The 17137-nt window shown below is 40.9% G+C and overlaps 1 non-coding gene across 1 annotated transcript; it reads left to right on the top strand.

Moving 5' to 3' along the window:
- Positions 1-456: 456 nt before the first annotated feature.
- Positions 457-582, top strand: LOC121170575. Its single transcript, XR_005886001.1, has one exon. It is a non-coding gene; the product is annotated as a small nucleolar RNA SNORA40 (small nucleolar RNA).
- Positions 583-17137: the final 16555 nt, after the last annotated feature.

The raw sequence follows: 17137 nt of genomic DNA, 5'->3' as shown, positions 1-17137 counted from the left end.
CACTAAGTTGAATAGAATCCTTGCTTTTAAAATTTTTTATACTAATCATCATCCAACATAGTATTATGTTTGTTCACGTAGTTTATTGTCTGTCGCTCCTCACATGCTCTATGAATTGCAAACATTTTTGTTTAATTCACTCTTACAGTCTTGGTGCTTGAAATAGTGTCCAGCACATAGTAGACACTTGATAAATATTGAATAAATTCATGTTTCCCAATCTAAGAAGTAAAAAATATTCAAGAATAATTATGAAATGTGAGAGCTTAACTTCATTTCAGATTGCTCGGCAAAATTATTGAAAGCCTTAAAGCATTCTTTTAGAAGGGACCACAGGCAAATTGAGATACTACTACTAAATAACAGAGGGAGACAAATAATATGTAGCCACATATCACAGGCTTGGCTGGGCCTTGTTTGATATAAATAAGTACTCATCAGCCATAACTATGGAACTGAACTTAAGTATGTTTTTGTTTAATTTGTACACAAAGACTGATGTACAAGTGCAAAAAATAAATCCTCCTTTGCAGGCCAGAACTCACTGAGCAGTGTGAGTTTTGACACACAAGCAGCAATAGGAAAAAAAAATGTGGAAGTCTAAGAAAGCGCATGCTTGCAGACATCTCCATAGCTGGACTGCTAGATTAGCTTTAAATGTTTTTAATTTACTTACCTTCATTATTGCTTGAAAGCACACCCACCCACCCACACATACACAAAAAAGGAGAGGGAGGGAAGGAAGATCTTCCATTTGTTGGTTTACTCCCCAATTGCTTGCAGTGGTATATCATCCAGAGCTGTTGCAGGCCAAAGCCAGAAGACTCAACTTGAGTCTCCCACATGAGTGGTAGGGACCCAAGTATTATTAGCAAGAAGCTAGATTGGAAACTGAGCTGAAACTTGAGCTGGCACTCCATATGGAATGAATGTGCTCTAAATAGTGTTTTAACTACTGTGTAAGCCAAACCCACGCTGTTTGGTTAGTTTTGAACTGAGAATGAATACCATATTTTTAGTCTTGGAATCATTTAAGCATGAATCTTTCCTAAATTCTTCTTGATAACTGGTTGTGTTTTGAAAAAATTAATCAACCTAGCAAAAGCTGAAGATATTTCCTTGAATGCAAAGTTTATGTATATATATATAAAAAAATATATATATCTGATTTTATGATGTATTTATTTTTATTTGAAAGAGTTACAGAGTGAGAAGGAGGGTCATATGGAGAGATCTTCCATCTGCTGGTTCATTTCTCCAAATGATCACAATGGTTAAAGCTGGGCTGGTCCAAAACCCTGAGCCAGGGATTCCTTCCAGGTCTCCCACGTAGGCACAGGGGCCCGAGAATTTGAGTCATTTTCTCTTGCTTTCCCAGGGCATTATCAAGGAGCTGGATCAGAAGTGGAGCAACTAGGACTCAAACAATTATCCATATGGGAAGTCAGCACCACAGGTGAAGGCTACGCAATGGTGCCAGCCTCACAATTATTTCTAATTTTATTCTAGTCCTTTAATTTTCTGGGCATGATAGCTCCTTATATGCATTTTATACCCATTTAATATAGAATATTCTTTGAACGCAAATATACATATTTTCAGCATTATATTATTTGAAATACCTGGTACAGTTCTCATCAGATAGTTAAGTTTTTATTGTTACCATAGGTGCTTTACGAACAAAATCATCAGACTTCTGAAATTTCTTACATTATAACCAAGTAGCATCTTTGAAACTATGCATGATTGCTTTTGAAAAAAAATTACTTCAAAGGCAGAGTTGGGGAAAGACAGAGAAAGAGATATCATCCATTTGTGGGTTCATTTCCAAAGTGGTTGGCCTCAGTGCAGGGCTGAGACTGGGCCAGAAAAAAAACAGGAGCCAGGAACTCCATCCTGGTCTCCCAAGTGGGTGGCAGGAACTTGAGTACTTAGCCCATCTTGTCCCTAGACACACTGACAGGAAGCTGAATCAGAAATGGAGCAGCTAGGACATGAACTGGTGTTCAAATAGGATGTTGGCAAACGAAATGGTGACTTAACCTGATGTGATAGACACAACAGGTTTTTAATATATTATTTTTATATTGGAAAGACAGACAAACAGAGAAGAAGAGACGGAGAGGAAGACCCTACACCCACCAAGGGTTTTACTCCCCAAGTAGCTGAAAAGCTGGAACTGAACTGATTTGAAGTCAGAAACGGGGTCTCCCACGTGGATGCAAGGTCTCAAAGACTTGGGTCATTCTCTGCTGCTTTCCCAGGCCACCAACAGGGTGCTGGATGCAAAGTGGAGCAGCGGGGACATGAACCAGTGCCCGTATGGGGTCCCAGTGCTTGGGGAGGTAGAGGATTTAGCCACTAAGCTATCATCTTGGGCCCCAGAGTTTTGTTTGTTTTGTTTTGTTTTTAAGGATAAGTGTATTTATTTATTCATTGAAGAGGCAGAATTGCAAGTAGAAAAGGAGATCCTCTACCCACTGGTTTGTGTTCCAAATGACCATAACAGCGGAGGCTGGGATGTGCTGAACTCAGGAGTCAGGAGCTTCTTCTGGGTCTCCCATGTGGGTGCAATGGCCAGAGCACTTGGGCCATCCTTCACAGCTTTCCCAAGTACATTGGCAGGGAGCTGAATCGAAAGTGGAGCAGTTGGGACATGAACCATCATTAATATAAAATACTGGTATTGCAGAAATTGGTCTAACCTACTGTGCCACAGAGCTGGCCTCTGCACAGATTTAAAAAAAAATAATAAATATCTAGTTAACCTCATGTGGACAAAGGTTCAATATCCTTTTTTTCTTCTTTTTTTCTTTTTCTTCCCCCGTGGTGGACTGTATTCAAGGGGATACATTTTGGAAATGAAGCAGAAATTAATATGTTCATAGCCAGGAACAGAGAGAAATATGTCCTCATGCATACACTGCAAAGGATGGACTCACAACAAAATGACTGACAGTCTCCTGTGTTGTCGGGAAACACCCCAAAGCAGCATGACGGACTTGCGAACATTGTGAAAGACGCCCATTGTAAGACTGGAGGGAGAGGTGGGGGGAGGGGATGGTATTGGTGAAGGGGGAAGGGAGACCCCAGTGCCAACTAAACCGTATCAAAAAAACAGTAACAAAAATAATAAAATAATAAAGAACATTTCTAGCCTTAGTCAAAGTTACTTAACCTCTCCAAGCCTAAGCCTAAACTAAGCAGGAGTAGCCATTCTTACTTGACAGTACTTGTTGGTGAGACAATTTTTTTAAAATAATATAAATTTTCTAGTGTGATATCAGATATGTGACAACATTTTAATAAATTGCGGAGTATCCAGGCATGAAAACGGTGAGTTTTCAAGGTGACCCAAAACCAAGTTCATTGCTTCCTTAAGGAATGTACTACTTATTTGTTAACCATATTTATTATTTTTTCAAAGGAGAACCATGACACAAAACCCGTAAGAATCTTTTCTTTAATTGGCTGCACTGAGCTACAGTTTGCATGCAAAAACAATGAACAATTTTCAGTGCGTCATTTTTCATAAAAACATACCATATCTATGATCGTGAACACTTTGTACTTTTTTGAAGTCAGTTCCCACCTTCCATCCCAGGTTCAACAGCCACTGATTTGTTTTTTGAGAAAGGTATTTTTTTAGTTTATTAGACAAATATTTATGAAGGCCTTCCATTTGAGTTAGGCACCTAACCGAATACAGAATTTCATGTGACTCAGTTTGTGTCCTTAAATAGCTACGCATCTAGTCCAGTTTTCACTTAATTTAGAGATTACTCTGGCTACACTAGAGATTGAATTTTAATGTAAATTACGTCCACTAAAGGATGAAAGAATAGTGCAAATGTTTCCAGGACTTTCTGAACACCAAATGAAATCATGTACTTTGTGAATGCCACTAATGGTAATTTCTTTCCAAAGGCACACATTCATGATTTCAGGATGTTCCAATTTTTTTAAAAATCAACTCTTGAAAGCTGTCTCACACATACACACACACACACACACACACACAGAGTAAAAGGAAGTACAGACCTTGATCTTTCCAAGTTATTTAAAGTCATCTAGACCAGCTGAGCAATAAAGTAAACAAAAGCAAACACCCAAGGCTTTTGGTTAAGATAATTACATCATTGAAAGAGAGAAAAAAGATAAAAGAATAATGTTCTGAAAAAGCTCACAAAGGATGGTGGGGATAAGTAGTGAGAAAACTGATGGCACATTAATATTCATGAGGAAATGCCCTGAAGATCCATGAATATGAAGTGATTATTATGCAGGAGCAGGTTTTTCTTTCATCAGGACAGAAAGACACAAAATTATTATAGTGATCGGCCATGTGTTTTCCCTTTGTGTCTAGATGGTGGGTCAGGCTTGTTCAGTGTTCTGTGTTACCCAGGGGAATGGCCCCAGTGGTAAGGAACGGTGGTGGTCACGAGGCATGCAGCTTTGCAGCTTTCTCTGGTTCTAATTGCGAGGGTATTTAGACCAGAGGACAATGAACAAATGGCTGGGTGGGCATTTTCTTCTGATGACAAAGAACTGAGTCTCTTCTCAGTCTGACAGTCTCTTGCATTATGCTTTACATCTGCCATTTCCAGAATATACAGAGCTGTTATTTGTAAATTCCTTGGCCATTACCATGGGGACTGTAATTAATTTCCAAAGGAGAAATAAATGCAAACTGATGATGGATATTAATATCTAGAGAAAAAAAAGGACAACCGAGAAAAACAATTGTATAAAAATGTGTACAGTGGGGTAAAAAATGTTAAAATTTTAAATATTAAAATTCAGTATGTCAGAAGAATACTGCTTTTTCTTTTATATCATGGATTAAGTTTCCTTGCAAGCTTCTACTTGTCACCTAGAAGAACGGTAAAACCGAGCTAAAACTGTAAGTTTGTCAATTCAAGTTAATAGCCCTTTTTTGTTTATTTTTAAATTTTTAAAAGAGAATTTTAAATTGTATTTTTGATGATGTTTACATAGTTGATTCAGGTGGAAAGGATAGAGGGTTAGAGGAATGTGGATAAGACCAATGTTTCCAAATTTTCTTTATCTTCTTCCTGTATCAGGGGATGGAAGAAGAGAAGTTGCACCCAACCTCCCAACCGCCTCAGCACCCAGGAATGAGGAATGGCTTCCTGATGTCATCATCCCAGGATCCCCATGTGGAGTATACTCCAAGGGTTCTGCTCGAGAAGTTTTCGATAGTTCTGAAATGCTGATCAAGGGTGAGGAAAATCTTCCAAGGTGCATTTAAAAAATACATACTTTATTGATTTATTTGAAAAGAGAGAGGAGGAGAGAGAAGCAGAGATCTTCTATCTGCTGGATTACTTCCCAGACACTGAGCCAGGCTGAAGCTAGGAGCTGAGAGCTTAATCCAGGTCCCCCACATGGATAGCATTAATGGGAGTGTTTGTATCACCTGCTGTCTCCTAAAGCATGTATTAGCAGAAGGTGGACTTTGAAATAGAATCGGGACTCAAACCAAGCACTCTGGTATGGGATTGTCAGTGTTCCAAACAGGGTCTTAATCAAATGCTTGCCCGAGTACTTTTTAAAAAGGGAGATGTTATTATTTTAGAGGCAGAAACAGAGAGAAAAAAATCACTACTTTAAAAATACACGAGGGTTACAGAGATCTCGTGTATTTTTAAAGTAGTGATTTTTCATCATAAACTATTTTAGTATTTGTCTGAAAATATCTGGCTTTAATTCTTGCTCTTGGATGCTACTTTGAGAATGAACTTGATTATTTTCCTTTAACAGTGTGAAATTGTTTTGTGTTTTCTCCTCTTTTTGCTGGTGAGAAATCTGCTAGTATTGAATGGTTTCTCTGTAGGAATTTTTTTTTTTAAGATTTATTTATTTGAAAAGCAGAGTATCAGAGAGAGAAACAGAAAGATCTTCCATCTCCTGAATCAGTTCCTGAATGGCCACAACAGTCAGGACTGTGCCAGGTTAAAGCCAGGAGCCAGGGGCTTCCTCTAGGTCTCCGATGTGGGCGGCACCGTCTTCACTGCTTTCCCAGGTGTGTTAGCAGGGAGTTGGAGCAGAAATGGAGCAGCCAGTTCTCAAATCCTTGCCCATATGGGATGTTGTGCCAAAATACTGGCATTCCAAATTTTTGTGTTTTATTTTATTCACAGATGTGCCTGTTTGTTTTTGTAGTGTTCTCATTTCATATCAGTTTCTATTTTATCTTTTTAATGAATGAAAGATCACTTACAATATGGTTTCTATTAGACTTTCTTATTATTTTTGGTTTTTCTGTTTCTTGTATTTCCTGATCTCTTTATCTCTTCACATGACAGATATTTTTATTGTGTGTTCTTCTGAGAGGGACGCTTATTTTTTTTCTTTATTTTTGACAATCTTTACATAGTTAATTAGGGCAAAAAAGGTTCAAGGGCTACAGAAAAGTGGGCAAGACTAGTATTTTCACATTATTTTTGTCATGTATCGGGGGTAAAGTGGGAGATAAAGGGAGAAGCCCCATTCAGCCTCCCACCCACTCCAGGTTCCCGATGTGGGGCATGTTCCGAGGGTCTTGCTCAAGTGGTTTTGATAGTTCAACAGTTATGAATTGCTACAGTCTCGCAATTCCAAGCACAATGAGGTTGCTGAAGAATCCACTGATTGACATAGTCCATCTTAAGAGTCTCCGTTTGCCCGGTTTTTTTCTGCCAACATATGGCTGAGGTAGTTGACTAACTTATTCTGTCCTCTGTCTTTTCATGGTTAGGTTCTGAGTCTAGCAGTTCGACTGGGGAGATCCCCAAAGAAACTTTGTCTGATGTGTTCCCAGACCAGATTCTTGTGTGTACTTTGCTAACAAACAAACAACAAAAACTACTGAGCTCTCTTTTCAGGGTTCCTGGTAGAATTGGACAGAATTAGCCTCAGTCAACCTTGTAACTGGTCTGTACTCATACTGAGTGTTGCCCTGTGGTTCACTGTTGTGTCAATGGACTCTCCTCCCTGGTGCTTCAGCAGCTGTCTTTGACATGTGATACATGGAAAGGGATGATTTGCTAAGGCACATTCCCAGAGCAACTTCCTCTCTTGCCTCTGTACCTATCATGTTCTGTCACTTAATTTCACCCAGTTACACTCCTTCTAACTTCATAAATTTTAATATGCCTTTCCAAACAAGAACATGGCCTTGGTTTTGACATTATTCTTGCAGGCCTGCAATCACAATAAAATGAATTCAGTGTATTTGTAATAATGATAATAGTCAAGCATGCAGGCTGTTGTGTGACAACATATACATCTGATAAAGGATTTGTATGCATAATGCATAAGGGACTCTCAAAACTCAAGAGCGTAAGAGACAAACATCTTCAAACAGACGCTTCACCAAAGAAAGTACACAGTTACAGAAATACTTAAAAAGATGTTCAACACTACTGTCCAACAAGCTGTAATGAGATTCTACTATCATTTACTTAAACAGTTAAAACAAACTAGCAAACAAACAGAAGATATCAAGTTCTAACAAGGATACAAAGAAACCAGGATTTTCATATTTAGCTAGTAGAAGTGCTAAGCATTCCAGATACTTTGGAAAGAAAGTGGTAGTTTGTCATATGTATATATTTATCATTTGAACCAGCAATTCTACTCTTAGTTATCAAGAGCAATGGGAACCTACGACCATTCAAAAGCTTGTGTATAAATGTTTATGACTTCATGCATAGTTATCTAATATATGAATAATATAAATGCTTTTCTTTCATTTTTAGATTTATTTATTTTTTTTAAAAATTTTTACAGAGAGAGAAGGAGAGACACACAGAGGTCTTCCATCTACTAATTCATTCCCCAAATGGCTCCAGTGGCCAGAACTAAGCTGATCTGAAGCTAGGAGCCAGAAGCTTCTTTCCAGCCTCCCAAATGTATGCAGGGGTTCAAGGCTTTGGGCCATCCTCTGCTGCTTTCCAAGGTCATTAGCAGAGACCTGAAATATAAGAGGAGTAGCCGGGACATGAATTGGTGCCCACATGGGATGCCAGCACCACAGGGCAGAGGATTAGCCTTCTATACCACTATGCTGGTCTCCATAAGCAACTTTCTGGGAAAGAACTAATGAATAAATTGTGGTGTATCCCTACAATGGAACACTACTCACTGTTTTTATTTTTTTTAAAAGATTTATTTTATTTATTTTTATTACAAAGTCAGATATACAGAGAGGAGAAGAGATAGAGAAGAAGATCTTCCATTTGATGATTCACTCCCCAAGTGAGCACAACGGGCCGGTGCTGTGCAGCTCCGGAGCCAGGAGCCAGGAACTTCCTCCGGGTATCCCACTCGGGTGCAGGGTCCCAAGGCTTTGGGCCGTCTGCGACTGCAGGGAGCTGGGTGGGAAGTGGGACTGCCGGGACTAGAACCTGCGCCCATATGGGATCCCGGGCGTGCAAGGCGAGGACCTTAACCACTGCGCCACCGCGCTGGGCCCAACACTACTCACTGTTAAGAAGGATTAAACTACTGAGTGTTAAAACCATCATGTGGAATTGAAGAAGCCAGACTAAAAAGAGTACTTACACGATTCTTTTTTTTTGTTAAAGATTTATTTTTATTTTTATTTTTTTATTGGAAAGGCGGATATACAGAGAGGAGAGACAGAGAGGAAGATCCTCCGTCCGATGATTCACTCCCCAAGTGAGCGCAACGGCCGATGCTATGCCGATCCGAAGCCAGGAACCTCTTCCGGGTCTCCCATGCGGGTGCAGGGTCCCAAAGCTTTGGGCCGTCCTCAACTGCCTTCCCGGACCACAGGGATCCCGGGCGTGCAAGGCGAAGACCTTAACCACTGCGCCACTGCGCCGGGCCCGAGTACTTACACGATTCTATTGATGTGACATTTTGGGAGATGCAAGCTATGAGACAAAACAAATTCATACTTTTCAAGGCTGTGGGGAAATGAAGAGGTTGACCATATAGGGATAGAATTTGTTAGTGAAGAAATAGTTTTGTAAATTCTGATTACACAACCATATGCACTTATCAAAATTCATAAAACTTTTTGTCACCCAAGTGTTAGTTACTCAGTGGCTCATTTTTTCGTGGTACTGATTTTTGTTGTTGTTGTGGCTGTTGTTCTAACTCATACCAGTTGTTGACCTTGCTTCATGGCTTTTCATTTATGGAAATGTACAGTAATGGAATACTGGGGTCTACCATATCCAGATGTGGGGGTATAATGCAACATGCATCCCTGTCTCTAGACGAAAGATGGATCCCCAATGGGACTGTTGGAAATGTGTAGACAATGGGGTAGTGGACTGTTTGACATTGTCTGTACCAGCAATATTGGGGTATACTTAAATAAGAGACTGATGGAATTATGATTCCTTGTGAAGGACTATACCATTTTGTGGCACAATCGGGAAAATCTGTCAGCGGGTAGGAGTTTGGGGGGAATCTCAGTTTGTATGAAACTGTAGCACATAATTCAAAAATTCAAAAAAATATATTAAAAATATCATAAACCTATAACACTAGACACCAAAACAATACTATTAGTAAATTATGCCTAAGTAAACCCATCCATACCTAAAAAGACTTTTCACAATACTTATCACAGATTTTAACAGTAATAGTTAAAATTTTAAGCCTTCTTTCTCATATGAAAATATATCATGACCAAGAAATTAATAAGGCCACTAAAATTGAGATATTAAAATCTATATGCCTTAAGAAATATTAAATATGCCTTAAGTAATATGAAATATTAATAGCATTAAATGAATACTTATGTTTTGGTCTTTTTCACTCTTTGATGTTTTTTATATATGCATATGCATTTTGATTTTAGAGAGATAAAAATCTTCCACGCACTGTTTGCTCTGTAAATGTCCACAACAGCTTGGGCTGGACCAGGCTGAACCCGGGAGTCAGGAATTCCATCCAGGTCTCCTTCGTGGATGTCAGGGGCAAGTACCTGGGCTATTTGCTGCTGCTCTCCCAGGCACATTCCCAGGAAGCTGGATCACGGTACAGCAGATGGACACTCTGCTACAGGATGCCAGTGCCGGCTACACCATGATGCTGGTCTCTCACTTCCTGATTTGTAAGTTAAGCCAACACTTTTTTTTGTCAGAGAAATAAGACTGTTTCATTTTTCTTTCAAATAATGTAGAAATTTCTGAAGTAAACCCAGCTTGCCACCTTCAGGCAACTGAAAGATTTACAGAGACCAGGCAGGATTAGAATATTAATTGTTCATCTTTCTCAATATCCCATAATTAATAAAACCTCAGTCACCTTATTAGTGCCTTTGTGAGATTCACTCTGTTCTGTTCTTCCCTTAGCTTTTACTGGAATTTTTCCAATGCTCAAAGCTCAATGCGCATGTCACTAGTTCTGCAAGAAGCCTTTCTTGATAACGCCAGCGAGTGTTTTCTCGTCTAAATACTTTATGTTCTCAATCACATTTAATCTTATTGAAGATAATGGCCATGTTTTACACACGCTTTTATGCTTAAGTATGGCTGTGAAAACGGGTGCATGCAATTCATTCATTGAATTAATACAGGAGTGAATGAATGCAGAGTTACAGAGCTCTCACTTGGAAGATGTTCCATTTTTCTAAAGATTAATGGGAATTCCACAAATTTATTCAAGATTATATGCATAAATATAAAACCACACTTTTAACTGACTGTGATTAGAAATGTCTTAATCTATTAATTCTCAATCCATCGTCACTGATGAATGATTTAATATGTTCTTGGTGACAGGTCTTGTGATATTTATCCAAATCTTGGTATCTGAACTCTTAAAATATATGATTAAAAAGAAAGAGAAAAAAGAGTGATGATGAAGTCTTTACTTTTGCACTGAACTGTAACTACTTCTTTAAGCTTTCTGACATAGCCATCTAATTATTTTTCCTCCAAATCTCCAAGTTGCTAATTTATGTTAATAGAATACAGTGATATAATCCACTATAACCCATCTCCTAGAAAATTTTCCAATTACTTTTTTTTTTTAAAAAGATCTTATTTTTATTAGAAAGATTTACAGAGAGAAGAGACAGAGCAAAAGATCTTCCATTCACTAGTTCACACCTCAAGTGGCTGGAGCTGAGTTGATCTGACCTGAAGCCAGCAACCAGGAGCTTCTTCTTGGTCTCCCACATGGGTACAGGGTCCCAAGGCTTTGGGCTGTCCTCTATTGCTTTCTCAGGCCACAGCAGGGAGCTGGAAGGACATGAACTGGCACCTGTATGGAATCCCAGTGCATGCAGGCAAGGACTTCAGCCACTAGGCTACCGTGCTGGGCCCCGAAAATTTCCAATTTCTTCTTATCTAGTTTCTTCTGGTTTGAGGAGTGGGGAATCTTCATACTTACATTTTTCTGTAGAATGCACAACTCCTTAAGGACTGGGATAGTTCAATCCACAGAACATCAGAATGTCCAAACTAATGAGAGTCCAGTGATGGCTCCCTGACTGCTAACATAAGCAATGAGACGTACTGCTTCCTGACTGGACAACAAATTCATTATCCTCACTTGCTGAAGGGCATCAGTTTCTATACCTGTCCCCCAGAGTGTGTCCCTGAGTGGCAATTAGCCTGACGTAGACCAGTCAAAAGGGTTTACTCCCATGACTTTCTGTCCCACTGATTGGCCATGGTTTTAACTTTTTAGCCAATCAAATGCTTATGGACCCTTTTTGGCGCTTTGTTGTGGGATAACATGCCTGTGTTACACATGCTGTGGGGGCAGCTCCTCCTTCAGTGGTCCTCTCCTGCCTTCTGCGTCAGGAGGTTTCCTGCTTCATTTGTCAATGAAATGTCTGTTTCTGCTCATTGTCCACGTGGGTGGGACAGGAACCCACACTGTCTTCAACGTCCAACAATCCCGTATGGCTTTCTATACCAGGCTACCCATTCAAGTCCTCTCTGCTTCTGATCCAGCTCCCTGCCCCTGTGCTGGGTGGGTGGAGTTGGAAGAGGTGGGAACTGGTGGGCAACAGAACTTCCCTCAAGTGCTTGGCCCCCTGCCACCCAGTGGTAGGGATAGAATTCTACCACAAATGAAAATATGTAATACAATCTTGACTAAATCTGTTATTTCTCCTTTTTCAAAATGTGAACTTGTGATTTTTTCCCCTCCTTTTACCTATTTCAATTCTCATAAACACATGTCATTTTTTTAAATGATTTATTTATTTATTGGAAAGTCAGATATACAGAGAGGAGGAGAGACAGAGAGGAAGATTTTCCGTCCGATGATTCACTCCCCAAGTGAGCACAATGGCTGATGCTATGCCGATCCAAAGCCAGGAACCAGGAACCTCTTCCGGGCCTCCCACGTGGGTGCAGGGTCCCAAAGCTTTGGGCCGTCTTCAACTGCTTTCCCTGGCTACAAGCAGGGAGCTGGAAGAGAAGTGGAGCTGCCGAGATTAGAACCGGCACTCATATGGGATCCTGGCGCGTTCAAGGCGAGGACTTTAGCCGCTAGGCCACTGCGCTGGGCCCATGTCATTTGGTTTTGTTTGTTTGTTTGTTTTCTGACAATCTTTACATAGTTAATTTGGGTAAAAAAGGTTCCAGGGCTATAGGAAAGTGGGTAAGATTATTATTTCCATGTTGTTTCCTTCATGTATCTGAGGTAAAGGGGGATATTGAGGGAGAAACCCCACCCGGTTTCCCACCCACCCCAAGTCCCGCATGTGGGCCCATGTCATTTGTATCCTAATGATTTCTCAAATCAAAGTCTTCTTAACCATCACATATAAACTGTAGTCATGGCTTTTTTCCCCTGACGATTCTTCTTTTTCCCTTTCACTTTCCTTAGTTGATTCTGACCAGACATGTCCAATTGTATCAGGAATCTTTTCAGTCTTCTCTGCAATTCTTTTTGCACACACTTACAATTTAGCTTCTGTCTGCTTTCTCTTTACCAAAACAACTCTTGCTTTGATCAAATTAACTGGTTAACAAAAATTCATATACTTTTTCTTGGAGTGATTAGGTTCTGTTATTAGGTGCTGCTCACTCCATCACTCTGAAGAAAATGCAACTTTGAAGTGAAGTGAAACTTAGGCCTACTCCCTGATCTTAGGCCTACCATGGCGTCGGTCCTGTTCTTTATGCAGCAAAGCCAAGCAACGATCACAAAAGCTAAGTGTAGCGGTTATGCTAACAGTTAAGAAACTCCTTTATCACTACTCAGCACTCTTGTATTCCTACTACTATTATTTATCCCTAAATGCTATTTTATTACTTATCTTTCTTAATAAAGATTTATTTTATTTTTATTGCAAGGTCAGATATACAGAGGGAAGAGACAGAAAGATCTTCTGTCCAATGATTCACTCCCCAAGTGACCACAGTGGCTGGTGCTGGACCCATCTGAAGCCAGGAGCCAGGAACTTCTTCCAGGTCTCTCATGAGGGTGCAGGGTCCTAAGGCTTTGGATCATCCTCGACTGCTTTCCCGGGCCACAAGCAGGGAGCTGGATGGGAAGTGGAGCTGCCGGGATTAGACCTGGGACCCATATGGGATCCCAGCACGCTCAAGGCAAGGACTTTAGCTGCTAGGCACTGTGCCGTGCCCCATTATTTATCTTTGATAGCTTTCCAGCAGTGCTGTTGCTAAGAATACGTCCCCAACACTCACCCGCATCCCAACCCCACACTACATTTTCAGATTCTTTCCTTCCAGATTCAGTCCATCTATTTTCTGTTTTTACTCTGTATCAGTGTCTTCTTTGCCCTTGTAATTTGTAAACTCACTGGATAGAAAATAATTGTAGATCTTTTGAACTTGGAATAGCCCGAAGCATATGGTTATTCATAGTAATGTTTAAATGTCCTTGGTTGCAAAATGAGCAATGTTAAATGGCATGCATGTTTTTCACTTTTATTTTGCATTTTTTATTTTTAGGTTTTATTTTGAGTATTAGCTGGTTCTTAAGTGAAAATAAAGCTAATTTTATAAGATTACAACTAGTGGAAGAAAAAAAATTAATTAGGCAGCCGGATCTAGATAATTCCATCTCTTACTACAGTATAGTGTTGTTAGCATGTGTTTGAATTCTGGCCTTCTCAGTTCTTGGTTTTGGAAATATAAATTAGTTTCTGAGTTTGGTTCCCACATGTGAAAATTAAATAACGCACTACTCAAAATTTTGTAAGAAATAAGAGAAGGGATCTACCTCAAACATTTGGCTACTCCCTTTTGGGAAACAATATGTCAATGGTTTGAAGTGATCCTGTTCATTTTCTTAGAAAGTAACTCTATTATTGTTAGCTGCCCTGTATCGAAATATTTAGTGAAATTAATACCTCACCTGTACTACAGATGTATTTTTGCTTTTCTTCCTTGTTGGTTTTTCTGTTTATAGCATTTCAAATTTTTTACAGACTCTAAGAAGTTGGGAGCTGCTGCAACAGACAAGAGAAATTTGGGATGTTCTCTTGTGGTATTCCTATTCCTGTGTCACCCAGGATTTCAAGCATAAAGTTGTGAGAAAGTTGCATCTAGTTTTGCATCATTCAGTCTGACAGGTTAAATTATTGCTTGCAGCAGATGACTTGAATTCCCACCACCCACATGGAAGACCTGGCTCCCCACCCCCCGGCCCTAGCTGTTGGGCCATTTGGGGAGTGAATCAGCAGAGAGAAGAGAGAAGATCTTTCTGTCATTCTCTGTCACTTTTAAAAATATTTCTTTTATTTTTAACTGAAATGTAGAGTTACAGAGGGAAGGGCACACACACACACACACACACACACACACACACACACACACAATCTTCCATCTGCTAGTTTACTCTCCAAATGGCCTCATTGGCCAGAGCTGAGCTTAGCTGATATGAAGCCAAAAGCCAGGAGCTTCCTCCAGCACTTCCACTTGGGTGCTGGAGCCATCCTTCGCTGCTTTCCCATGCTGTTAGCAGAGAGCTGGATTGTAAGTGGAGCACCCAGGATTCAAACAGGTGTCTATATCGGATGCTGGCACTACAGGTGGAAACTTAGCCAACAATGTTACAGTGCTGGTCCCTATGCCTCACTCTTTCAAATAAAAAAATTTTTTTTTCAAATGTGGCAAAACTGCATTTTAGAAATTATTGACCTGTCCTGTATAAAATAAGTTGTTGGAGTAAATGTTTTGCAAAATAGTGAAGTGCCTGCAACCTGTACACTACATTACAATGCGTTATTGGAATTCCAACTATTTAGCCTCTGATTCAACTTCCTGCCGACGGATATCTGGGGAGGCAGTCATGATCACTCCTATATTTGGGTCCCTGTCTACCCACACAGGAAACCCGGATGGAGCTCCAGGCTTCGGGTTTCAGCCTGGTCCACTAGTCCTGTTTGTTGGGGGCATTTGGGGGAGTGAACCAACAGATGGAAGGTCTTTGTCCTTTGCCTCCCGGTTAAAGAGTAGGAAACTTGAGTGGATGCTCAAGTGATAGCTCTGAATAGTCATGTTTGGTACTAAGTGTTGGTGAATTTTAATAGCAGAACAGTAGGAAAAAAATCCCCTCTGGCCCCCACAAATCTCGATTTTGCATCAATGTTGTTGCAGTTGATAGTTTATAAAACTGGCAGGTTTTACAAGATATGCTATTCAAAGTAACTCTCGTTAAAAATTCACCCAACTTGGGCCCAGCGCAGTGGCCTAGTGGCTAAAGTCCTTGTCTTGAACATGCTGGGATCCCATATGGACGCCGGTTCTAATCCCGGCAGCCCCACTTCCCATCCAGCTCCCTGCTTGTGGCCTTGGAAAGCAGTGGAGGAGGGCCCAAATACTGGGGGCCCTGCACCCGTGTGGGAGACCTGGAGGAAGTTCCTGGCTCCTGGCTTTGGATCGGCACAGCACCGACCATTGCGCTCAATTGGGGAGTGAATCATCAGACGGAAGATCTTCCTCTCTGCCTCTCTCTCTCTATGACTTTGATCTTTAAAAAATAGTCACCCAACTCAAATGATGTATATCTGTGTAATTTTTCAGTTGATGTGGCTTCTAAGTAGTACACATTCATTAAAAATGACCTTAATTCCTAGGGTGATTAATTATTCATTCATGTATCCAGCAAACTCAATACTGGCTACCTCCCCGGAACTGGTGTGCTAGGCATTGTGTGTATAGCAGTTTAAAGTTTTGTGGCCTTGCAGTTAAGCCCTCTACCTCTGGCCAGGGAAAGCAGCTACTTGGAGAAAGCCCCAAGACCTGGCCCCTCTGCATCCAATTGGAAGACCTTGAAGAGGCTCCTGATTTCAGGTTATGTCAGTTACAGCCTTTGCAACCATTTGGGGAGTGAACCAGATGATGGAAGATTTCTGTGTCTTTCTATATAACTACTCTTCCTTGAGAAAAGTGGTAGCTAGCAGCTAAAGTCTTCACCTTGCACTCTGGGATCCTATATGCGCCCCAGTTCTAACCCCAGTAGCCTTGCTTCCCATCCAGCTCCCTGCTTGTGGCCTGGGAAAGCAGGATGGAAGATCTTTCTCTCTGTCTCTCCTCCTCTCTGTATAGCTGACTTTGCAATAAAAATAAAATAAATCTTAAAAAAAACGTTAAAAATTAAAATTCTGATTTTTTTTGGGGGGAGGCATTTTTTGTTTAGTGGGAGTGAGGGAAAATACACAAATTCCAGGTTCCTAGGAAGGAGGTGAAACAGCAGGTGGGAATCCAAGTTTTTGGCAATTACATATAAATTTGGTTTTGCAAAGCAGTACTGCGGTTGGTTGCCGGTCGGTTGCCGTGTGTGAGTTGACGAGGTCATTTTTGATCAGGAAAGGTGAGATGTTTTTACAAAAAGTGGCCCTCTAGGATGATGTTAGTTCCCAAAGAGGGCGTATGTATTGGCTGCGACCACCATGGCAGAGATACAGAGGAAAAGCGGATGTGTGGGAACCCTCAGGGATGGAGCCCCCATGGATGGGGTCCACAGGAATGGAACCCCCATGGATGGAGCCCCCAAGATGGGGGCCCTCAGGGACGAGCCCCCAGGGCCGGAGCCCCCATGCATGGAGCCTTCAGGGCTGGAGCCCTCGAGGTCCGCGGCACAGCGCACATGGCCGCAGGCGGGAAAGCCGCGGGGCGGAGCCACGGCCTGAGGACCAGACGCGCGGATCCGGGCGCCACGT

The sequence above is a fragment of the Ochotona curzoniae genome, unplaced genomic scaffold (genome assembly GCF_017591425.1).
Source record: "Ochotona curzoniae isolate NIBS_2020 unplaced genomic scaffold, NIBS_Ocur_1.0 scaffold_2453, whole genome shotgun sequence".
Taxonomy (NCBI): domain Eukaryota; kingdom Metazoa; phylum Chordata; class Mammalia; order Lagomorpha; family Ochotonidae; genus Ochotona; species Ochotona curzoniae.
Note: the sequence above shows the minus strand (reverse complement) of the source record. Positions and strands in the feature narration are given on the sequence as shown.